Raw genomic sequence first — 20051 nt, forward strand, 5'->3', positions numbered from 1 at the left:
GGCAGAGCCAAAGCAGAGCTCCCCGCTGAGCAGGGAGCCCAATGCAGGGCTCCATCCCAGGACCCTGGGATCATGACCTGAGCCAAAGGCAGACGCTTAACGGACTGAGGCACCCAGGAGTCTCAGGGTCTTGTCTTTCCCTGCTTTGTTCACTGTTGGCTGACAGTGTGTAAAAGTGAGGCCACATTTGACATGTAGTCATGATCACAGAAACTTTTAGACCTAGTCATCTGGGATGACTACACCTGGATGACTCCCTCTCATTCTTCAGGCCTTAAATATCATGTCCTCAGACAGGTCTTTGTTGACACCCTCTGTCTAAAGAAGCCTTTTCTCTTAGCACTTTCTCTCTTAAAATCACTTTGTTTCGTTGTTTTATTTTATTTTATTTTAAAGATTTTATTTATTTTAGAGAGAGAGAAACAGAGAGATAGTGTGCACATGTGGAGGGGAGGGGCAGAGGGAGAGAGAGAGAGAGAAACCTAAGCAGACCATGCTGAACACAGAGCCCAATGCGGGGCTTGATCTCATGACCTTGAGATCAGACCTGAGCTGACTCTCAACTGACTGCGCCACCCAGTGGTGCAGGCGCCCCTGTTTCATTCCTTTAGAACACTTAACAGTTTGGGGCACCTAGGTGCCTCAGTCATTAAGCGTCTGCCTTCAGGTCAGGTCCTGGGATCGAGCCCCACATTGAGCCCCACATGGGGCTCCCTGCTCGGCGGGAAGCCTGCTTGTCCATCTCCCACTCCCCCTGCTTGTGCTCCCTTTCTCACTGTGTCTCTCTCTGTCAAATAAATAAGTAAATAAAATCTTAAAAAAAACACGATTTTTAATAATCATGTTTTTAAGATGTTTGGGGTAATTGTCTGTTTTTCTCCTCCAGGATGGATGTTCCATGAGGACCTTGCTTATCTTGTCTGTCAATGTCTAGCTCAATGCTGGGCACATGGAAGATACTCAGGAAATAATTGCCAAATGACTGGAATAATGAACAAAGAAGATCGAGCACTGCCAAGGTCAGTCAATAATGGTCCTATATAGTTGATCAATTATATGTTGGTACAATGGGGGAATACAAAGAGTTGTATGTCCTCTAATAACTGTGTTTTATTTAGAGAAGTCAGGCACTTGAAGCACATATAGTTGTATAAGAAGCATTGTATAAACGAGGGGTGCAAAAAAATAACTGTCTTTCCAAGCCTGATTTCTATTTTGAGAACTGATTCAGTGGGTAGAAACAATTTGGTGTCACTCCCACTGAGTTAGATTTAATTTCAGGTGGCTGACATATTGACAGAGTCTTCAGTGGTTCTATTAGTATACCAGTCTGATGACAGCTATTAGTCACAATGGCCCCGGGTGAGATGCCCATCACCCATTATTTGATCTATCCTGGTCAGATAAAACACTCTTCATTTCTGTCCTGAGAGGTTCCTCCAAGCGTTGTCGTCTTTCACATAATTGAGCCTTGCTCATCAGTCCCATGTCTCTTTTCTGGCCCAGAGAAATAGGGAAAGACAGAGTGGAAGCCTTGTGATTTTTAATGGTTTGAAATAGGAACCATTTATTTGCTCCCAGTTCTGCTGGTCAGCAACTTGGGCAAGGCGGAGAGCGTTTCATCACTACTTCGCATCGTGTTGGCGGGACTCATTTGTTGATGGGCAGATAGGCTGGACCTGGCCTGTTCCGAACCACTTCACTCACATGTCTGACGGTTGCATGGGACTGTCAGCCAACCCATCTTAGTTCTCGTCCATGTGATCTCTCCATATGGCAAAGGAGTCCCCCCTAAAGGTAAGACCTAATGCACAAGCACTTAACTAGCTTCTGTTTGCCCTGCATTTGCTGATGTGCCATTGGCCAAAGAAAGTTACATAGCCAATCCCAGAATCAGTAAAGGAGAGAGGATTACACAAGGGGGTGGACACCAGGAAAAGTGAGTCATTAAAGGGAACAAGCTAGATGATGTTTGCAGGCAACAATAGACTAGGAGCTCTATCCTTTACAAATACTGTTATGTTCTCAAATATGATTAAGACAAAGCAGCCCAGAGATCACATAATTAAAATGGAGAGGTACAGGGCCCTGGTTTTGTGTTAATGCTTTCATGTCTGAGGCAGTGTTCCCTGAGAGTTCATTGTTAGAAGCATCAGTATGAAATCCAAGGCAGAATAAAAGGCCTTGTTAAGTAAATCCTTGCTCTAAAAAAGTGATGCCACCAAATATTGAGAACAACAACTCACATCCATCCTGAGGAACAAAGAACACATCAGGAATTAAACAAGCCTTTGCAGCTACTTAGAAAATCATTAGTTTAGCAAATCTTTCTTATGTAATTGGTATTTGAGGCAGTTTAGTGGAAAGGGATGTTATTTTGCTTTTATTAAGCATCAAATATTTAATGCATTCACGTAACACATTTTGAGAAAAATCACCCTTATCCAGTGGGCAATCTTGACTGCACCATGCTATCAAACTTTATTGCTCATTTTGCAGTCATGAGGGACAGTTCATAGTTTTAATGAAACAGGAAATATTTTGATTAGCATTGCAATTTTTATTGAAACATTTATAGTATTCTAAAATGATTAAGTAGCCATAATTAATGCAATATTCATTTCTTATTGTAAAATAAAGATGGTTATTATCATCAGGCAGTGAAAGATAAAATGGGTTGCTTTAAATGGAATCAAGTCATGAAATAGAATACACGGATTGTAACAAAGCCACTTCCCTAATGGGTTCGCTGCTCATACTCAGTGTCCAGGGTTCTCTAGGAGTGCAAACATCACACAAAACCCAGGGGTTTTCTGGATGTTACTGGAAGTCGATGGATGAGACTAGTTTTGTGAAATAAAGTGAAACAACAACCTCCCGGGCAGAAAGCAAGGAGCTTTCTGAGTGCGTCTTTCAGTGATTGATGAAACTGAGTTAGATGACAAGATAACAATATCTAATCTAATCTAACCATCCCCCAAATCATTATTTCAGCCATATCTTAGCATAGGACAGAGAAGAGCAACTCAGGTTTAATGTATTTGCTATGTGTCAAGAACTGCTCTGATTTCTTCATACGTATTATTTCCCTTAGACACTGGAAAACTCCGTGTCTGCCAAATGATGCATGATATTGTTGACTAAGTGACAAAAAAGTTCTTAGACTCTCTCTGCCATATTGTATGTAGAACAGACAGTAAAGAAATGGAAAATGAAAGGGGGGATGATTTTTATATTGCTTTCCCCCTGAAAACCTCTGTTGTTTATTGTTTATTAGTACAATTCTGGATTTCCTTAAAGTGTATTGGTCTGCTACATAGTTACCTTTACATAAGGGGAATCCAGAGGATGAAATACACACTTAACTTTTCAGCTCTGCTTCTTTATGGTCATCGTCAAAATTACTTATATGTTCAATGTTCAGCTTGGTAACAGATTCCCTTTTGAACACTATATGCTATACTCTTGGCAAATGGACATTTGCATAATTTTCAGTTTGGGGCTATTGGAATAGTGCGGGTATGAATATTCTGGTGTATGTTTCTGGAAGAATACACATTTTGGTTGGTTCTATGCTCTTATGTCCAAAATATAAATATGTGCAAATGGTCAATTTTGGTAGACACAACCAATTTTCTAAAATTAAATCAACTATATTCCACCATCATGTATGAGAGTCTGGTTACTTAATATCTTCACCAGCATTTACAAATGTTTTCTCTTTTCCATCTAGCCATTCTCTTGTGCATGTGATTGCATTGTGGTTTTAATTTTCTTTCCCCTCATGGCCAGTGGAATAATCACCTTTTCATATGTTTATTGACTATTTGTGCACACTGTTTAGAATTTTTAAAGAGCACTTTTATTTGCATAAAGGGGAGGTACTTGGGGGGTAGTTTTTTTCTGATAGCCTCAGCCAAAAAGTCATTTATTCACAGTTGGTAAATTCACTGAGCCAGCAGGATTAGGTACTGTGACTGACCAGCTGAGTGGTCTGTAGTATTCCATTTACCTGGTGTTCATAATAGAGTTGTCTTGTTTTGTTTCTTTAGGGTAAGACTGTATCGTGAACATTTTCTGCAACTTTTCCCCTACAATAGCACAGATCTATTTAATTTTATTTAATGACTGAATAGTAGTCAGTATGTCATCTCACAGAACACAGAACTTATCCAACCAGCCCCTTCTTGGTGGACATTCAAGTTATTTTTATTTTTTTACTATCATCAAAAATGGTTCAAGTGATATCATTGTGAATTTGTATGATTTCTGTGAGTAAATACCTAAAAGTGGGATCTCTGGTTCAAAGGTGGTACATATTTAAAATTTTTAATTAATGGCAACGTGAGGTCCTCCAAAAAGATGGCATGAATGTAATAAAGTAAAGAATTCTCTGTTCCTTGCTACCACACCAATATTGGTTAATGTCAATAATTTTATTTTTACCAAACAGCTGAGTGAGAGATGATATACATTTTCTTGAATTTACTTATGTCTTTTATATTTTTCTTCTGTAAATTGCCTGTTTATATTCTTTGCTCAGGGTTACATAGTTCAGCTTTTTCAGGGGCGAGGTAGTTGAAGTAAATAAAGGACTGAGGCAGGTGTAAGACAGTGGGGAGCGAGGGGGTGTTGCAGAACTGCCTCACCACTCATTTCACATAGGATTCCTGTTTATCTTTTTGCTCATCCATTGCAGCCTTTTGTCTGGTACTTCTTCGTGTCTTCTACTATGTTTTTAATTTTTCAAAGAGCCATTTTTTTTTGTGGTTATATTCTGAATAAAACAGACTTCAATTTTTAACTTTCAGATACTGTGTTAGAATTATGTCTTTTCTTCAGTTTTAGTTTGATTTATATTGTTATTATTTTCGCCTATCCTATTAAGTTGAATTCATTTTTAGTCCTTTTTGGTTAATAATTAAAGGTCAGCTGCGAAGAGTTTGACCACTCTTCGCCTAGGACATAAAAAAATTTCCAAAAAGGAGACTCAAATAATCTTTAAAAGTAGGATGTGGCTAAAACCATATTAGAGGAGACTTCATAGCCTGACATATTTTAAGCCGGCAAGGTTGAAGTCTTTCTTTCACCAATATCCACAGATGCAAATGGCATCATTTTAGTAAATTCCCATTAATCTTGGCTCTAGGTATTTGGAACTTTTAGCAATGATGACAGAATTTGAATAGAATCTTCCCTATACTTCACAAATCCATTATAGATTATGAGTCTAACTGGTATAAACAGACTCATAGAGAATATATATATATATCTATTTAGAAATCTTGTTAGAAAACTTGTCTTAAGCACCTTCTGACAATTTGACCCTGCTTGTTAAGTATGAATAGTTTGTGCACTAATTACTGATAACTTGTATGAATTGGAAAAATCAGCTAGCACTTGGTTGATGTAATTTAAATTGGGGTGTGTGTGTGTGTGTGTGTGTGTGTGTGTATTTAATGAATGAATGCTTGTAAAAAATGAGGGTAATTTATTTTTGTGTGATAGTAAAAGTGAATGTGTTTCTTCCTTTTATTCCGTTTCTGTTCTCTTCCTTAGAAGGCAATTACTGTTAACATTTGGTTGTATATACTTCTAGGACCTTCTCTATACACTTATGTTTATAGAAACATGACTCTTAAATTAGGGATATGGGCATACAGGTGCAGTTTTTAAAATATGCAAATGGAATTCTATCGTGGCTCTTTTTATTTCACCTATCTTTGTGATCTTTGCCCATTTGCACAGGTATGGTCTCCTCATTTCTCTTACTGGCTTCATAATATTCCACATATATGCACAATAATGTATTTATCGGAAAACATTTAGAGTAGTCTTTTTTTTTTTTAAAGATTTTATTTATTTATTTGACAGAGAGTGAGTAGTGAGAGCAGGAGCACAAGCAGGGGGAGTAGGAGAGGGAGAAGCAGACTTCCCGCTGAGCAGGGAGCCCAGTGCGGGGCTTGGTCCCAGGACCCTGGGACCATGACCTGAGCCAAAGGCAGATGCTTAACAACTGAGCCACCCAGGCATCCCATTGAGAGTATTCTTAAAGTTATACTTTGACAACAGTGTAATGACCATTTTCTAAAGACATAGCTTTGTGCACATTCTGGAGGAGAAACCCCTGGCAATGTAATTCCTTGGTCAGAGGGGATGTATATTTTAAAAATTTGGATTGGTGATACTAAATTGTTCTCCAAGAAGCTCTGTCTGTTTATATGTTCACCCTCTCCAAATGTAAATGTCTGATTTCCCATAAAATATTCAACAGTAATGATTACGAATCTTTATAGTTTTTGCAGTAGGGTAGGTGAAAAATTGTATTTTATTTTACTTTTGCCCAACTGGGAGTGAGGTCGAGCATCTTTTTCTTTGTTTATCATCCAGTTATGTGTAAATTATCTATGCAAAGCATTTACTTGGACTTTTTTCTTCTCGAGTAAAATAATTTTAGGTTAGCTTTACATTTATGCAAATATAGTTCTACATTTCTACTGAGGATTTTTGTTTTTCTGAACCCAAAGCACAATACAGATGACATGGACTGTGACTCTTTTGCCTCTCCTCCTACTGTTTATATTTACAGGCTATCTTCTAGTTGTTTTATAAACAAGCACATTAATTTTTAGATCATCGAGCTATATCTTTGACAGGAATTCATTTCATGATCACTACCCTGCATTCTTGTTCTTCCAAAGGTCAAGCCGTTTCAGTAGTCTCCCTCACTGTTGAGGGACAAACAAATATATTTCATCAAATGTGTTGAAAAAATAAAATCTATTCTTATTTTGCTTTCCAAGACTGATAGTGTTTCAACAAAAATCTTTCACAAAACATGGCATGGAATTACTTCTCTGAATTCTGTGTTTGAGTACATGGTATGGACATTTCATTCACTTTAAAACAGATACTACTAAATTATTAAAGAGGGAATATACCTTAAGACTTTTAGAAGAAAGAATTGTCATGAGGGTGTGGACCTGAAAAAGAAGGTCCAAGTAGAGAGAGTAGAGAGAATTTGGAAACCTGGTTTTGGTCCCGTTGTGGCACTAACTAGTGATATGTTGGTTCACTTGTATTTGTGATATGTTGGGGGTCGTGGTTGATACTTTTAATGATTTCTTTTGTCTTTCACCTTCTGTGCTACACAGTACAATTTCATGCAAGTGCTTTCTTAGCCTGCTAGTTTTCAGGATGAAAATATCTCTTGAGGTCAGTGAGAGGGTGGTCACTTACCCTCTTGAAGAGACATGTGGGCGGTGGTCCGTTGGCGAATCTGATGCATGTGTGCACTGCCATTACTAACCACACAACATTTTGGACTCTCTGTTGAAAATAGCATTTTTACAGAGAATTGGGGACTACATCAAACATTCCCAACTGGCAGTCAGATATATAAAAATTTAAAGCTTAATTCAGCAGTGAAACTTGTTTGTCAGAATGATTGACGTCCTAACAACTCCAAACCTACATCTTAATTTATTATTTGAAGGCCAACCATTCCTTGTCATTTTAAAGCTGACTTGATATAAACTTTTAAACCTTAACAAATACAGAAATATAAATATAAAAAAACATAAAAGTGTTCTCTTTTGAAATCGACAATTCAGACTTTAAAATGTGTCTTAAACATTTTAAAAGAAAGCATCCTTCCACTGACATTCTGTCATCCATTGTCTTGTGATCTCTAGCTGTTCTTGCTGAGGGGAGCCTGCATGCTGCTGTTGGGTCTTGCCAGCACACATAGAAATCAAAGTACTGAGTGGAATTACCAGACCTAGAGATGATTATGTTAGCCATCAAATCATAAATGACTCAAGGACGCCTGGGTGGTGCAGTGGGTTAAGCATCCGACTCTTAGTTTCGGCTCAGGTCATGATCTCAGGGTCCTGGGATCAAGGCCCTGTGTCAGGCTCTGTGCTCAACAGGGAGTCTGCTTGAGATTCTCTCTCCCTCTCCCCTGCCCCTCCCACTTGTGCACTCTCTCTCTCAATAAATAAACAAATGTAAGAAAATCATAAAGGACTCAATTTTCAAAAATTGGAAAATCTCTACTGTGCAGATAAGTTCACTTCCTTGAAATTGTTATTTTTATAGTTGCGGCTAATACAACAGACAGTAACAAAAGATGCCCCTAAGTGCACAATATAATCTGAGTACAGAAGGCTGCATATTATTGTTTTAAAAAAGACCTACATTGGTAAAATGTATATATTTTACACACGTATTACCTATTACTGAGAAAAATGACATGTATCCACTCAATATTTATGTATAAAACAGGAACCCTAAAGTCTTGAGTATGTCTCTTTAAGAAACTCTGTCTCAAGGCATCTTTTAAAAAAGTGATGACCTTTGGGAAGAGCAGAATTAATGCTGTAATAAGAAGCTCACTGATTGTGAGAGGATTGCCATTGTGAATTAATAGATATGTCAATATACAACGTCTTTGAAAGGAAATGCACTTTACTTCACTTTCAAGAGAGACAGCATTGTAGAGGGTCAAGGAGTATCTGACAAATTGTTAGGAGATGTAAATTCTGGTCCTGGGACTGGTACCTGTAATTTGTGTCATCTTAGAATAGTAAACTTTGAGGGTCAAGTTTCCCTTAGTTGTAAGATGAGGCACTGGATGGTTCTTGAAGTCTCTTCTGTCTCTCATATTCTGATTCCAAGAGACTCACATTCATTGCAATGAATTCTCCAGTGCAAAAGCTACCAGCTGGAAGCAGTCAAAGCACTTTTGGGAGCGACTGTGATATTCCCCCCCATTCATTTATTTATCAAATAGTATTAGTTACTTAATGTGTTCCAGATACACTCTAGGCATTGGGAATAGAAAATGAATCAAATACAGCATCTGGCCCCAAGAAACATACAGCTTACGAGGAGTCAGCTAAAACGAAAGTGTTGCAGATGCACGACATACAGTGCACAGGGGGTACGCACTGGGGAGGAGCAATCTGCCACCATTCAGTTGGATGAAGGGGGAACGGACAGAAAAAAACTTTGAAGAGGAGGGAAGAACTGAATCATTTCTCGGAGTTCGCTAGAGGGATGGTGGATGGTATGGAGTAGGCGAGAGTGGGGAACCTAAGATTGCACTGAAACAGTTATTTACTTAGGAAAAATGAGAGTTTTAGGCTCAAAGCGAACATAAGCATTTGTGAATTAAATTCCACTTCGTATGTCAACACCAAGGTGTCATGATTATTAATTAATACTGATGGCCTATGAGTTGTAGGAAGATGTTCACAACACAGAGGAGGGTGGTAAACTGTCCTTTTAGGGAATTTTAGGAAGGGAGCTTCGTAAATTTGTAGTTAACTGCTTTTATTATTCTTTTTTCTTCTTTTGTGCAGGTAATGGGTTAAAACGTAACACGGAAGGGTGCTCTGGTTACATGTGTTATTTAACCTAAAGAGTGAAGAAAATAGATTGCTTATTGCAGAGCCGTACCTTTGTACCTACCCATATATACACGAAAAGTATGCTTTACTAAATAATGATCCCAACAGAACAGATTATGACTCGCAGGTTAACGTTTGTTATTTAACACCCAAGTAAAAAGTGGGCACTAGGGCTACAACAAGCTGGTCACTAACCCCTGTAATTTCGTAGGGTTATTGTTATTGCATCATGAACATATATAATGACCTAACAATTTTATTCACCGTGTATGTTGTGTTTACCGTACCTTACCGAGATGGTCCCTATATCCCTGCAGAGACTGTGCTTCCACAAAAATACTGGAAATGATAACGGACACGTTATTCTTTTTTATTGGTGTCAATCATTTTGATGAGGGGATATCTGAATGTGGCATAGGCCTTATTGACAGGGCTGCAACATGCCCTTGAGCGGCTCAAGCTCTGGACTTCGTGTGACATGTGATGCAAATATCTGTTTGTCTTCCAGACTAGATTTAAGCTCCTCTGAGGGTAATAACCTCGTCATCCTGACTTGTTTATATTACTCCTCTGTGTGCACCCTCTATCCCCCTTCTCTTCTCAGACCTGATGAAACGCCAGTGTTTGCTAAAGAAATAGCATAACTATACAGCATGTGATAACTCTGCGTAAAACAAATTAGTATTTTATATTCTTGACATTGGGATATGAGTTTTTTTAATTAGCAGACTAGCTTGAAGCCAGCCAACCTTGAATTTGAATCTGGTTCTGCCCTGTGAGGGGTGGTAAAGTAGAAGCACCTGCTTATCACAGGTCTCTTTCTCTTCCATGCATAGTATCAAATACTTTATCTCATTGAATCCATACAACAACCAGGAAAATTATGCTAAAGAATCCCTTTTACAATTGGAAGAACTGAGGCTCAGTTAATTCCCCAGGTTCCCACAGCTAGTAATTATTGCAGCTGGGATGCGTTCGCAAACATTTTTCCAAAGCTTGTACACTGCTGCTTTTTTGAAATTCCTATGTGCCCTCGGATGGGGTACTAGCATCTCTGAGCCTCCATTTCTCCATTTCGAAAAATGAGGGTGTGACGATGAATTTTACGTGTCAAATTGGCTAGGCTACTGTGCCAAGCTTTTTGTCAAATAGCAGTGTAGTTGCTGCAGTGAAGGTATTTTTAAGAGGTGATTAACATTTCAATCAGTGTACTCTGAGTAAACAGATTACTCTCCATAATGTGGGTGGGCCTCATCCAGTTAGTTGAAGACCTTGAAAGACTGATGTCTTCGGAAGCAGAAGGAATTTTGCTTCCAGACCTCAACATAGAAATTCTACCTGAGTTTCTAGCCTTCAAACTCAAAACATCAGACAATAGCAGTTTGCTAGATTTTCCAGCTTTCTGGCCTGCCCTTCAGATTTCAGATTTACCAACCATATGAACCAATGCCTTTAAATAAATCTCTCTGTCTCTCTATCTCGGTCTCTGTCTCTGCCTCTCTCTATGTATACGTACATACATTTATTTATTCTATTGATTCTGTTTCTGTGGAGAACACTAACACAGAGGTGAAGAATACTTATTTCTTGGATATAAAAATAAATACTGGATGGGGTAATGTATGTAAAAACACCTAGCATTCCCAACCACTCAGTATGAGTTTTGTTATGTTTCTTCTCTATTTTTCGTCTCTTTCCCTACTGTCTTCTTTCATGCTTATTTTTATTTTTTCTTTCTTTTGCCTTTCCCTTGTAATACAACAGTTTCTTTATGGCATAAAAATAATATCTTTTTAAATTTACTAACTGTATCAATACAAATATTCTATTAAAAGTAGAGTGATAGTGCATGACCATTACTGCCTACAGTGGCATTTACATGTTTGCTTTCACAAGTGAGTAGTGATAATTCATATATGCCACGTGGCTGTGAGTAATTGCTCCCTTCTGAAGATAAAGGTTAGAATGGTCTGTAGCCGTCAGAAGTTATTCACTGAGTGTGTACAGTTTCAAAATATATTTTCCAGAGTGTTGTTCTGTCTCTATTTTCATTTAAATATTCCTCATTTTTATGCAATGCAGACTTTACATTGGAAAAGCATTTTATTGTTGATTTCTTCATTGGATAAGTAGTATGGTGAATATGGTGAATTTGACACTCAATGCACTTTTCCTTCCACAACAAATTAGAAGACACTGGGAGTTGTGAGGTCTCAATATAGGGATTGAGAATGTGTGTAGGGATATAAGATGAGAGAGAGCGCAAGAGAGACAAAGGAGAGAGGGAGAGAGATTTGAGATGGCAGCACGAAGGCTCTTTTATCACTGAAGCTATCACCAACGTCTTAACTACTGATACATGAAATTTAATTTACAAGAAAGAAGGTTTGCTTCTTAATACTCTTGGGAGGCAGTGCATGGACCGAATTCCCACTAAGATGTCAAATGTAAGCTCCTAAAGGGCAGGGACCACATCTTGATCACTGTTGTAGTTTTGACTGCTAGCACATAGGCGCTTAATAAACATTTTGATTGGATAAATGATGCTAGAATCGATTCTGGAGTCTGTGTGTGATGAGTTAGGCAGGAGTGTGTGGATGTACTAGAAGCTTGGCAGCAAAGGTGGGGGCAATTGATGGTGTAGAAGGGGACAAAGGAAACAGAGAAGCTTTGTAGTAGAATAAGCCAACTTGACACATTTTATCATTCTGTCACAAACAGATCAGGACGTTGTCAGCTTCGTATCTCCATTTACCTCTCAGGTATATACTGTGCTGATGAGTCACCTGGCCAGCCAGCTATGCTGCTAGTCACAGCTGAACCAAAAACAGCCCCTGTGGACAGCCCAGGGGGCGGGCAGCCTGGCAGGATGGCAGGCATCCAGTGACCATGCGTGTGGCTTTCCCTGGCTGGGATCTTGCTCTCTCTGGCGAATCCAACCTCCCTGCCATTCCTGAGGCGGTATCTGTTGTGCTCACTGCTGCAGTGCTATCCTGAAGGAGTTAATGCAGCTTCCAGAAGGGACCTAATTTAGAACCTGGCAACAGCTTAGCCATTGAAAGAAATATGGCTCACTGCATGCCAGGTGATATAAATTAAAGTTAATGTTATATGTGTTGAAATGTCCTTTTAGATATTATGTGTAATTTTGAGTATTAGGAAGTCCCAGGAGGCTACTTTTTTTTAGAAATCATTCTACAAGATTTCCCCTTATATTCCTTCTTTTAAAACCACCAGTAAAATGTTATATGAATAATCGTATTTTTAGCATAGCAGGTAGACTAAACATATAAAAAGTTATTAATAATAGACTGTGAAAATTTCTATCACAAAAATAACAGCCAAAAGGTTAGCGTATTATTATATAAAAAGCTGACGTTTCTTTGGTTAAAAAAACAAACAGTGAAGCTCCCTTAAGAGTTTGCTTAAGCGGAGATATAATTAGTTAGCACACATATGGAAAAATATCCAACTAAGCTACAAAGAAATTAAATTTAAAGCATCTCTGACATTACCTCATATTCTGGCTGTGCAAACCTGGAAAAATTACTTGATCTCCCTGCTTCAGGTTTTTCATCTGTTAAATGGGGTAAAAATATGACACAGGGATACTATGAGCATCTCATGTATTCTTGTGCATGTATTAACCATACATGAAAACTGCTGACATACTACCTGGCTCAGAATAAGGCTCAGTAAGCTTAGTTGTTATCATTATTATCCCAACATTTAAAAAAGTGATCATATAAGCTAAAAAACATGCTGTGAGAAGTACATATGTTCATACTGCAGCGGTATAAATGGGAATAAGCTTTTTGGAAATCAATACGAAAATATGGTTTAAGAATTGTAAGCTTTTATATTCTTCACACAGTAATTCCAATTAAAGGTTATTTATCTTAAGGAAAAAAGATTCGGAGAAATTAAAAAATAACTCTGTGTACAATATACATAACCCTCACACTACTGGGGTGCTTAAAATGTCTCTTTCTATGAAGAACTATTATGTAGTCATTAGAAATAATAATTACAAAGATTATTTAGCCAACCAAAAAACATTAGTATGAGGAAGCAAATAATGCAAATAAAATAAAAAATGGTCCCTATAGCAAAGACAGTGTTTTCTGATTTTTCATTATCAATAGGACCCCCCCCCCCCCCAATCCGCATTTTGGCTCTGGGATAGAGAGCAGAGCAAATAACTCCTCAGGAAAGAAAAGGAAGTGACATGGAGGACACGTCCTGTGAGTGTGGTAAGTTGGAGACAGGGAGTTAAGGGAAGTGAAATAATGAGGCCATCCTATCATTGCCTCCCCACTTCCTCCCCCCCCCCAGGCTACAATCTTTGAGGGAGTGGGTGTTACCAGATACAGCGACAAGAAAGCCAAAAGCAAAGAGCCTTTTGTGTCCTACTTTCCCTGTGGGACTTGGGGTGGGGGAAAAGGAGAAGTCTGCCATGCCTAGTAACCTTGCAGCAACATGATGCAGACCCAGCAGGATGGGAGTGGTGATGTGGTAAGCTTGCACAGAGGCACAGTTGTGAGTTAGAGCCTCCATCAGCTCCCATTGCCATGGAACGGGCCCCAAAGTGAGAGACTGTGCAGTATGCACTGTGGAAGAATAAGAGAATAGCTAAAACGAGAGCCTTTCATGAAAGTATTTGCCTTGAGGTGGAGATGATCTTGACACATAATCCATGGGAGGTTCACTTTAACCAGGAGCTACTTAAAAGCTGTGACTAAAACCCAGAAGGGTGAGATTAAGGTGGTGTCAAAAACAAAAGGTTGCCATTCTCAGTTTGAGGCAAAAAACAAATCACAAATGCACTGCTACTTGCTTAGTGGACACCAGTATGGAGGGGCATTTGGTAGGTAGAATAATGGCCCACCTAGGCATGTCCACATCCTAATCCCTAGAACCTGTAAATATTCTACTTTTGTTGGCAAAGGAGGGCATTGCAGCTGTGACTAAGTTAAGGATCGTGAGATGGAAATTATCCTGGTTAGCCCAATGTAATCACAGGGGCCCTAATGAAGGTTGAAAAGGAGGCAGGAGTGTCAGGGTCAGAGGAGGAGATGTGATGATGGAAGCAGAGGTCAGAGTGATGTGGTCATGAGCCATGGAACTGTGGGTCGCCTCTAGAAGCTGGAAAGGGCAGGGAAACAGGTTCTCCTCCAATGCCTCCAAAAGGAATACAGCCTTGCCAAAACCTTGATTTTAGGACTTCTGCCCTCCTGAACTGTAAAATAATATAGCTGCATTTTTTAGTTTTTAAGCCAATAAGTTTGTAGTAATTTGTTACAGCAGCAATAGGAAATTAATAAAAGATCCAAGAAGAAACCAGGCCAACCTTTTCTCAGCAGAGACCAACAGTGATCGCTAAGGCACCATGTGGACTCCAAGTCCAAAATGCCCTGTGGACTCACCAGCGACTGCCATATTGGGGAGCGGTGCGGTGGTAGAGGTGTGCGTGAGGGGAATCTCAAACTCAGTTTTTACCTGAAAGATACTGACTAGGCACAGACTTCTCATAATTGTCAAGTTTACATTTTTCTTCCTGCTACTTATTTGGAGGAGGCTCACAGGAAAATAGATCAGTCATATCATGAAACTGAGTAAGAGTAGGTGGTTACACTGCTGTGATCATAAGTAATGATAACATATCACTGACTGACTTTGCATCATATGCCAGGGACCACCCAAGCACTTCACGTGCTTTTTGAATGCTCAGAACAGTACTCTGGGGAAGGTACTGTTACTGCCTTCATTTCCACAGAAGCAGAAACTGAGGGATCAAGAAATTCACTAATTTACCAAAGGTCTTGTGGGTTTTAAGCTGCTGAGTCAAAATTTGAACACAAACAAGGCTGAAAGGAAATATAGGAAAGTGAAAACAGTTTGATTTATTCTGTTGGCACGATTGTGGGTTTGTTCTTTTTGTTTTATTTTTTGTTTATGGCAAAATAAAGTCATGATCACACTTTTTTTTTTTTTAATATTGGCAATTTCCAATCCGTGAACAAGTTGTATTCTGAAATTACCAGCCAGGAGAGTTGGAAAAGCATGTGGTTTGTAGACAAACAACGGCTGTATTTGAGTCTCTACTCCAATACTTATTAGAGATGGCACATTGGGCAATGTACTTAACTTCTCCGAGTTTCAATTTTCTTATCTATGAAATGAGGATAAAAATACCTGTTTTGAAGGCCTTTTTGAAATATAGTGCCTGAAATGCAGTCACTCAACAAATGTACTTTCCTTTCCCCAACAAAAGCTTTATTTTGATAGTTATCAGTACTGGCAACCTGGTTTCCTACTTAAAACAATAAAATTCTTGAAGGCTGAAATTGCACATCAGTCAACAAATCTGTGTCACTTACAGTTTACCGGAGGTGTTTACTAGGAGTGCTCCTTCAACTATACATACCTATTGGTCCTAATATTGCTTCAATTGGGAAATGAAATCTGAGTTACAACTTGGTGGGACAAGGCTATGTGCTGTCGGGCCCCAGACATGAGTGAGCTCTACCCTCTGCCCTTCTTCTTCACCACCCGCAGCCTTGGCGATGAGCTCTCCATTACTACTGTTGAAAACTACAGCTGGTGCTGAGCAAGGAGTGAGAATCGGCATTAAGGAAGGGGGTAGGACAGGGCTTTTTCCAAAAAGAGGTTGGGTAGATATCCCTGGGCAATTTTACTCAATTCTCTGTAGCTGCTCTAGAGAAGAGAAACATTCTCCCGGGGGTCTAATCATGACTAAGTATCATTGCTTCCATCGCTGGGTTATCAGGCCTTAGAACTGACTCCATAGATCTCTCATTGGCACACCTAGGTCATTCATAAAATCTAACACTTAGAGTGGATTCTTGGGCACACACTGTAATACACAAAAATCTTTCGCCAACCTTATGGTCAGGTACTGTCTATGCACTTATCTGTGAGAACCCATGCCATGGCTAAGCAAACATCATTGTTTAGCAACCTGGATAGAATCAGTTAATCAGGACATTATTTACCATTGAGTATTTTGTGCAGTTTGTACCCAAAAGCCGCTCTGTTTTAAAGGATGTTAAAAATGTGTTTGGTTAAGAGGATAGGAAAAAAAAAATAAAAAAAAGAAATCATGGAGAGAATAAATAAACGCATCCAGCCATAAGGCCTGGAATGCGACTGAGCAAAATTAAAAGGCACGAAAAAGGGAAGAAGCACACTGTTAGATGTGATCTGAGAAGAGATAGAGGGTTGATGGAGTGCTAATCAATCATGCCATCTCAAGCAGTCCTCTGGCAATGGATTCCGATATTTCTGCCCTAAGGCCGTTGCCATGAATTCATAAAAGAAAGAAGGTAAACAGAGCATTTCTGTTGCACTTAAACAACAGCCCCACATGAGAATGTTTTCACTCCCCTGCCACCAACTGCTCCATAAAGATCTGTTACTTTTCAGAAATCTTGGGTTGGCATCATTAAATGAGTTTTTCTTTTTCCTTCTTTTTTTTTCTAACTAGAGAACCAAGTCCCTCTATTTGTACTGTTTCCTTTATCATTGTGACTACCTTCCTTCAACTGAACCACCTATTCATGTGGATCCATAAAGCATAGAATGAAGAATATCCCACTTTTCATGCATCTCATCTTCAGCGATGACCTGACAAAAGCAAAGAAGACAAGACAAATACAAAATAACACTAGCAAGCTAGTTTTAATCATTTGAGACATCAGTGCTCTCTGCCATTTTTTGCTCAAAGCATCATTTCGGACTATTGCTTTAATAAATTCTGGACAGTTGGCATTTGAGTTGATCACATAATAGTTTGGGGAACACAGCTAAGGAATTATATACAGCATTAGAATTTAGCAGGTTGAACACACAAAAGTAATCATCAGTAGGAGTCCATGAGTAGTGGATGAGACTTGCTCTGTGTATCTAGGTCGCGAACGTTGGAGGGAAAGGAGCAATCCCATATGAAGAAGATTAGCACTTAGAGGTTAAATGAAAAAGTTCAGTGAGTCCTGGATTAACACTAAGCCTCAGAGTTAACAGCTTGATATAATGCAGCAATTTTCCACCTATGTCACACAGCCCATACCAAACTACATAGCTGACAAGTAAGCCCAAGGTATCTTCAGTGCACGCTTAGATCCTCACAAGAATCTTTGCCTTCACAGACCTGCCTTGTTTGGGGTAAATAGGAGGCTGGCCCCAAGAAACCAGGGCTGGAGATACTGAAGGGAAAATTCCCAAGAACACTGGGCTTATTTGTTCCTCTTTTGAAGCTTGTCAGTTACAAGACCATTTTTGTATTGCAAATATTTTGTAAACGATATAATAATTTGGGGAGAACTTACTTTCAGAGCATTGTAGGTATATTTTAGTTAACCAAGAAATGGTAGGTAACTAAATAAAGGGAAGAGGTATGTCAGGGCCACAACTCTGAATTTCTCTACCTCACAGAATTATGTCCCTGAGCACCTGAAAACAAAGGTTGGAGGTCAGTATGCATAATTTGAAAGCATCTGGTAGGAATGCAGAAACCCCCTGGCTGCTTTATCTGCACAGCCTCAAACATCTGGGTATTGGAACTGTTGGTTATCGTTCTGACTCCTTTTTTTTTCCCCCAGGTATTTTATGCTTTCTGGGTATAGTCACTGAATTGAGTTCACAGAAAGTATAGGCTGAAAATAGGTAAATATAAATAATGCCTCCAGGCCTTTTTAACTTAAAGGGAGGAGATTAATGGTACTATGGTTAGGGTCTGGGGCAGAAGGACTCTGAAGGCATCTTCATATTCTTTTTCCTTAGCCACTTTTGTGATCCTTCTGAACTCATGAGCTCTCTTAGTAATCATGTTTGTTGAGTGGAGAAAATCAAAATGGAAAGACTGCAGATAGCCTCATAGCTGTTTTAAAAGGTTTCCTCATTTCTCAGAGCCACACAGACATTGAAGAGGGAATATTTTTCTCAATCTAGGCTTTTACTGTCCTTGCCTTCCGTGATGTTTTCATTTATGTTAGAAATAAAGAGTTGGGAGAATTGACAAAAGGATCTTCAGAGACATTGAGAAATAAAGGACCAAGATGTAATAGCAGCAAAGCTCTTATAGTTGAATGTCATGGCAGAATGAGAAGGATTTCCAGAATGTTCCTGGGTTGCTTTGTTAAGCGCTTTGCCCTGGGCTCCATGCTGGACTGTGCTGATTCCTTGTGGAACTCTCCAGAGCTCCAGGCAGACAGGTGGAGATCACAGAAGAGTAGCCTGGAAAAGCCTGCGGTACAGAACTGGATGCTAGGAGAGAGCAGTGGGACTGGGCATTAGGCAGCGAGTGTTATGTCACCGCTTCTTCCAAAGTGGAGAGTGATGGAGAAGACTAATTTGAGGGCTAGAGCAGTGTGCAGGGATCCAGTCGAGGGAACTTAAGTAAAAATCATACTGCATTTCTTATCCTTGCCACTATCACTTTTATCTCCTGGATGGTGCATTTGTTTCACAGGACTGAATATTTTCTCTTTAATAATGATAATAATAAAAGGTAGGCAATGAATGATATGGACCCTGAAAACTTCACATGAGAAACTTTTTAAAAGCTCCCCTGTGATCAAGAAAGTGGCTCAGATCACACCAAAGTGTTTCATTGGGAAAACAAGTTAGGAGAAAATAGAAGAGTTCCATATGTCACTTCAGATCGAGTTTTCTTGGAATTTGTTCGAGGGCCAGTTCTGAACGGGTTTGATGGCAGGCCAGATGATGTGGGAAGCAAGTATAAGGAGAATGGAGGTCTAGAAGGCACAGAGGTGGCATTAGTAAACGTAAGGAAGACGGTTAGAATTGTGCAGGCTGGTGAAAACTTTTATTTGTACTGTACGTATTTTAGCATCTGTTATTCAAAGATGCACTTAGGAATTAAGATTTACAGCACTCAAAAAAGCACCTCTAAAATATCCATATGGATAGATTAAATTCCAAAGTTCTACAGCGCAATACTCCGATCGTTAATGTTATCCGCTGAGGAAAATTTCATCCCTTAAGTGGGAAGGTGAGCGAGAGCTGTTGCTCTAGTTTCCCCAACTGCACTCAAAGCGCAATATACTGAGCACGGGCTGTTGTTGTTGCATTTATTATGCAAACTCTCTGGGCAGTTAGTCTTCTGGAACCTCACCACCCTAGCCTATTTTCCTGTCCCTGTACCTCTAGGAATATCTTATCGCCAGATATTAAAATGGAAGTATTTGTGCCTCGGTTTTACTATGGTCCAACGTGACACCAAAGTGGGCATCAGGCATACCGTCTAGATGGAGAATTTATAGATGAAATTTTGGGCAACTTGTTCCATGATTTTTGTATTCCTCAACCAGACTTCAGGATTATAAAAATCGGTCAGAGTGGAAAGAGGAAAGGATTTGGGAAGAGATTTCCTTGTATAGTCAGTGCTCTGATGCGATGGCCCACCCTCCAGTCTAGGGAGGGGGTTCCCGTGGAACCTCTGTGTTCCCTGTAGTTTGGAGACCTGCAAGGTTGGGCTGTCACTTCTATGCCAGCAGGAAAGAGGTGGCTGCTGTGGGTTCCCCTGCTTTCCTGGTGTCTATCAAGGCAAAAAAGTGAGGACGTGTTTTTATGGACCAGATGTGGATGAAGAGAAGA

The 20051-nt window shown here is 39.4% G+C and overlaps 1 long non-coding RNA gene across 1 annotated transcript in view; it reads left to right on the forward strand.

The window, feature by feature from the left end:
- LOC112835296 (uncharacterized) overlaps positions 1-20051 on the forward strand; it is a 50660-nt gene that overhangs the window by 3427 nt on the left and 27182 nt on the right. The window contains exon 2 of the long non-coding RNA XR_003211169.2: positions 887-1019. This is a non-coding gene — a long non-coding RNA (uncharacterized lncRNA). The remainder of the gene's footprint in view (positions 1-886; positions 1020-20051) is intronic.

The sequence above is a fragment of the Callorhinus ursinus genome, unplaced genomic scaffold, assembly GCF_003265705.2.
Source record: "Callorhinus ursinus isolate GAN/ISIS: 27379988/994484 unplaced genomic scaffold, GSC_fseal_2.0 scaffold11, whole genome shotgun sequence".
NCBI classification, from domain to species: domain Eukaryota; kingdom Metazoa; phylum Chordata; class Mammalia; order Carnivora; family Otariidae; genus Callorhinus; species Callorhinus ursinus.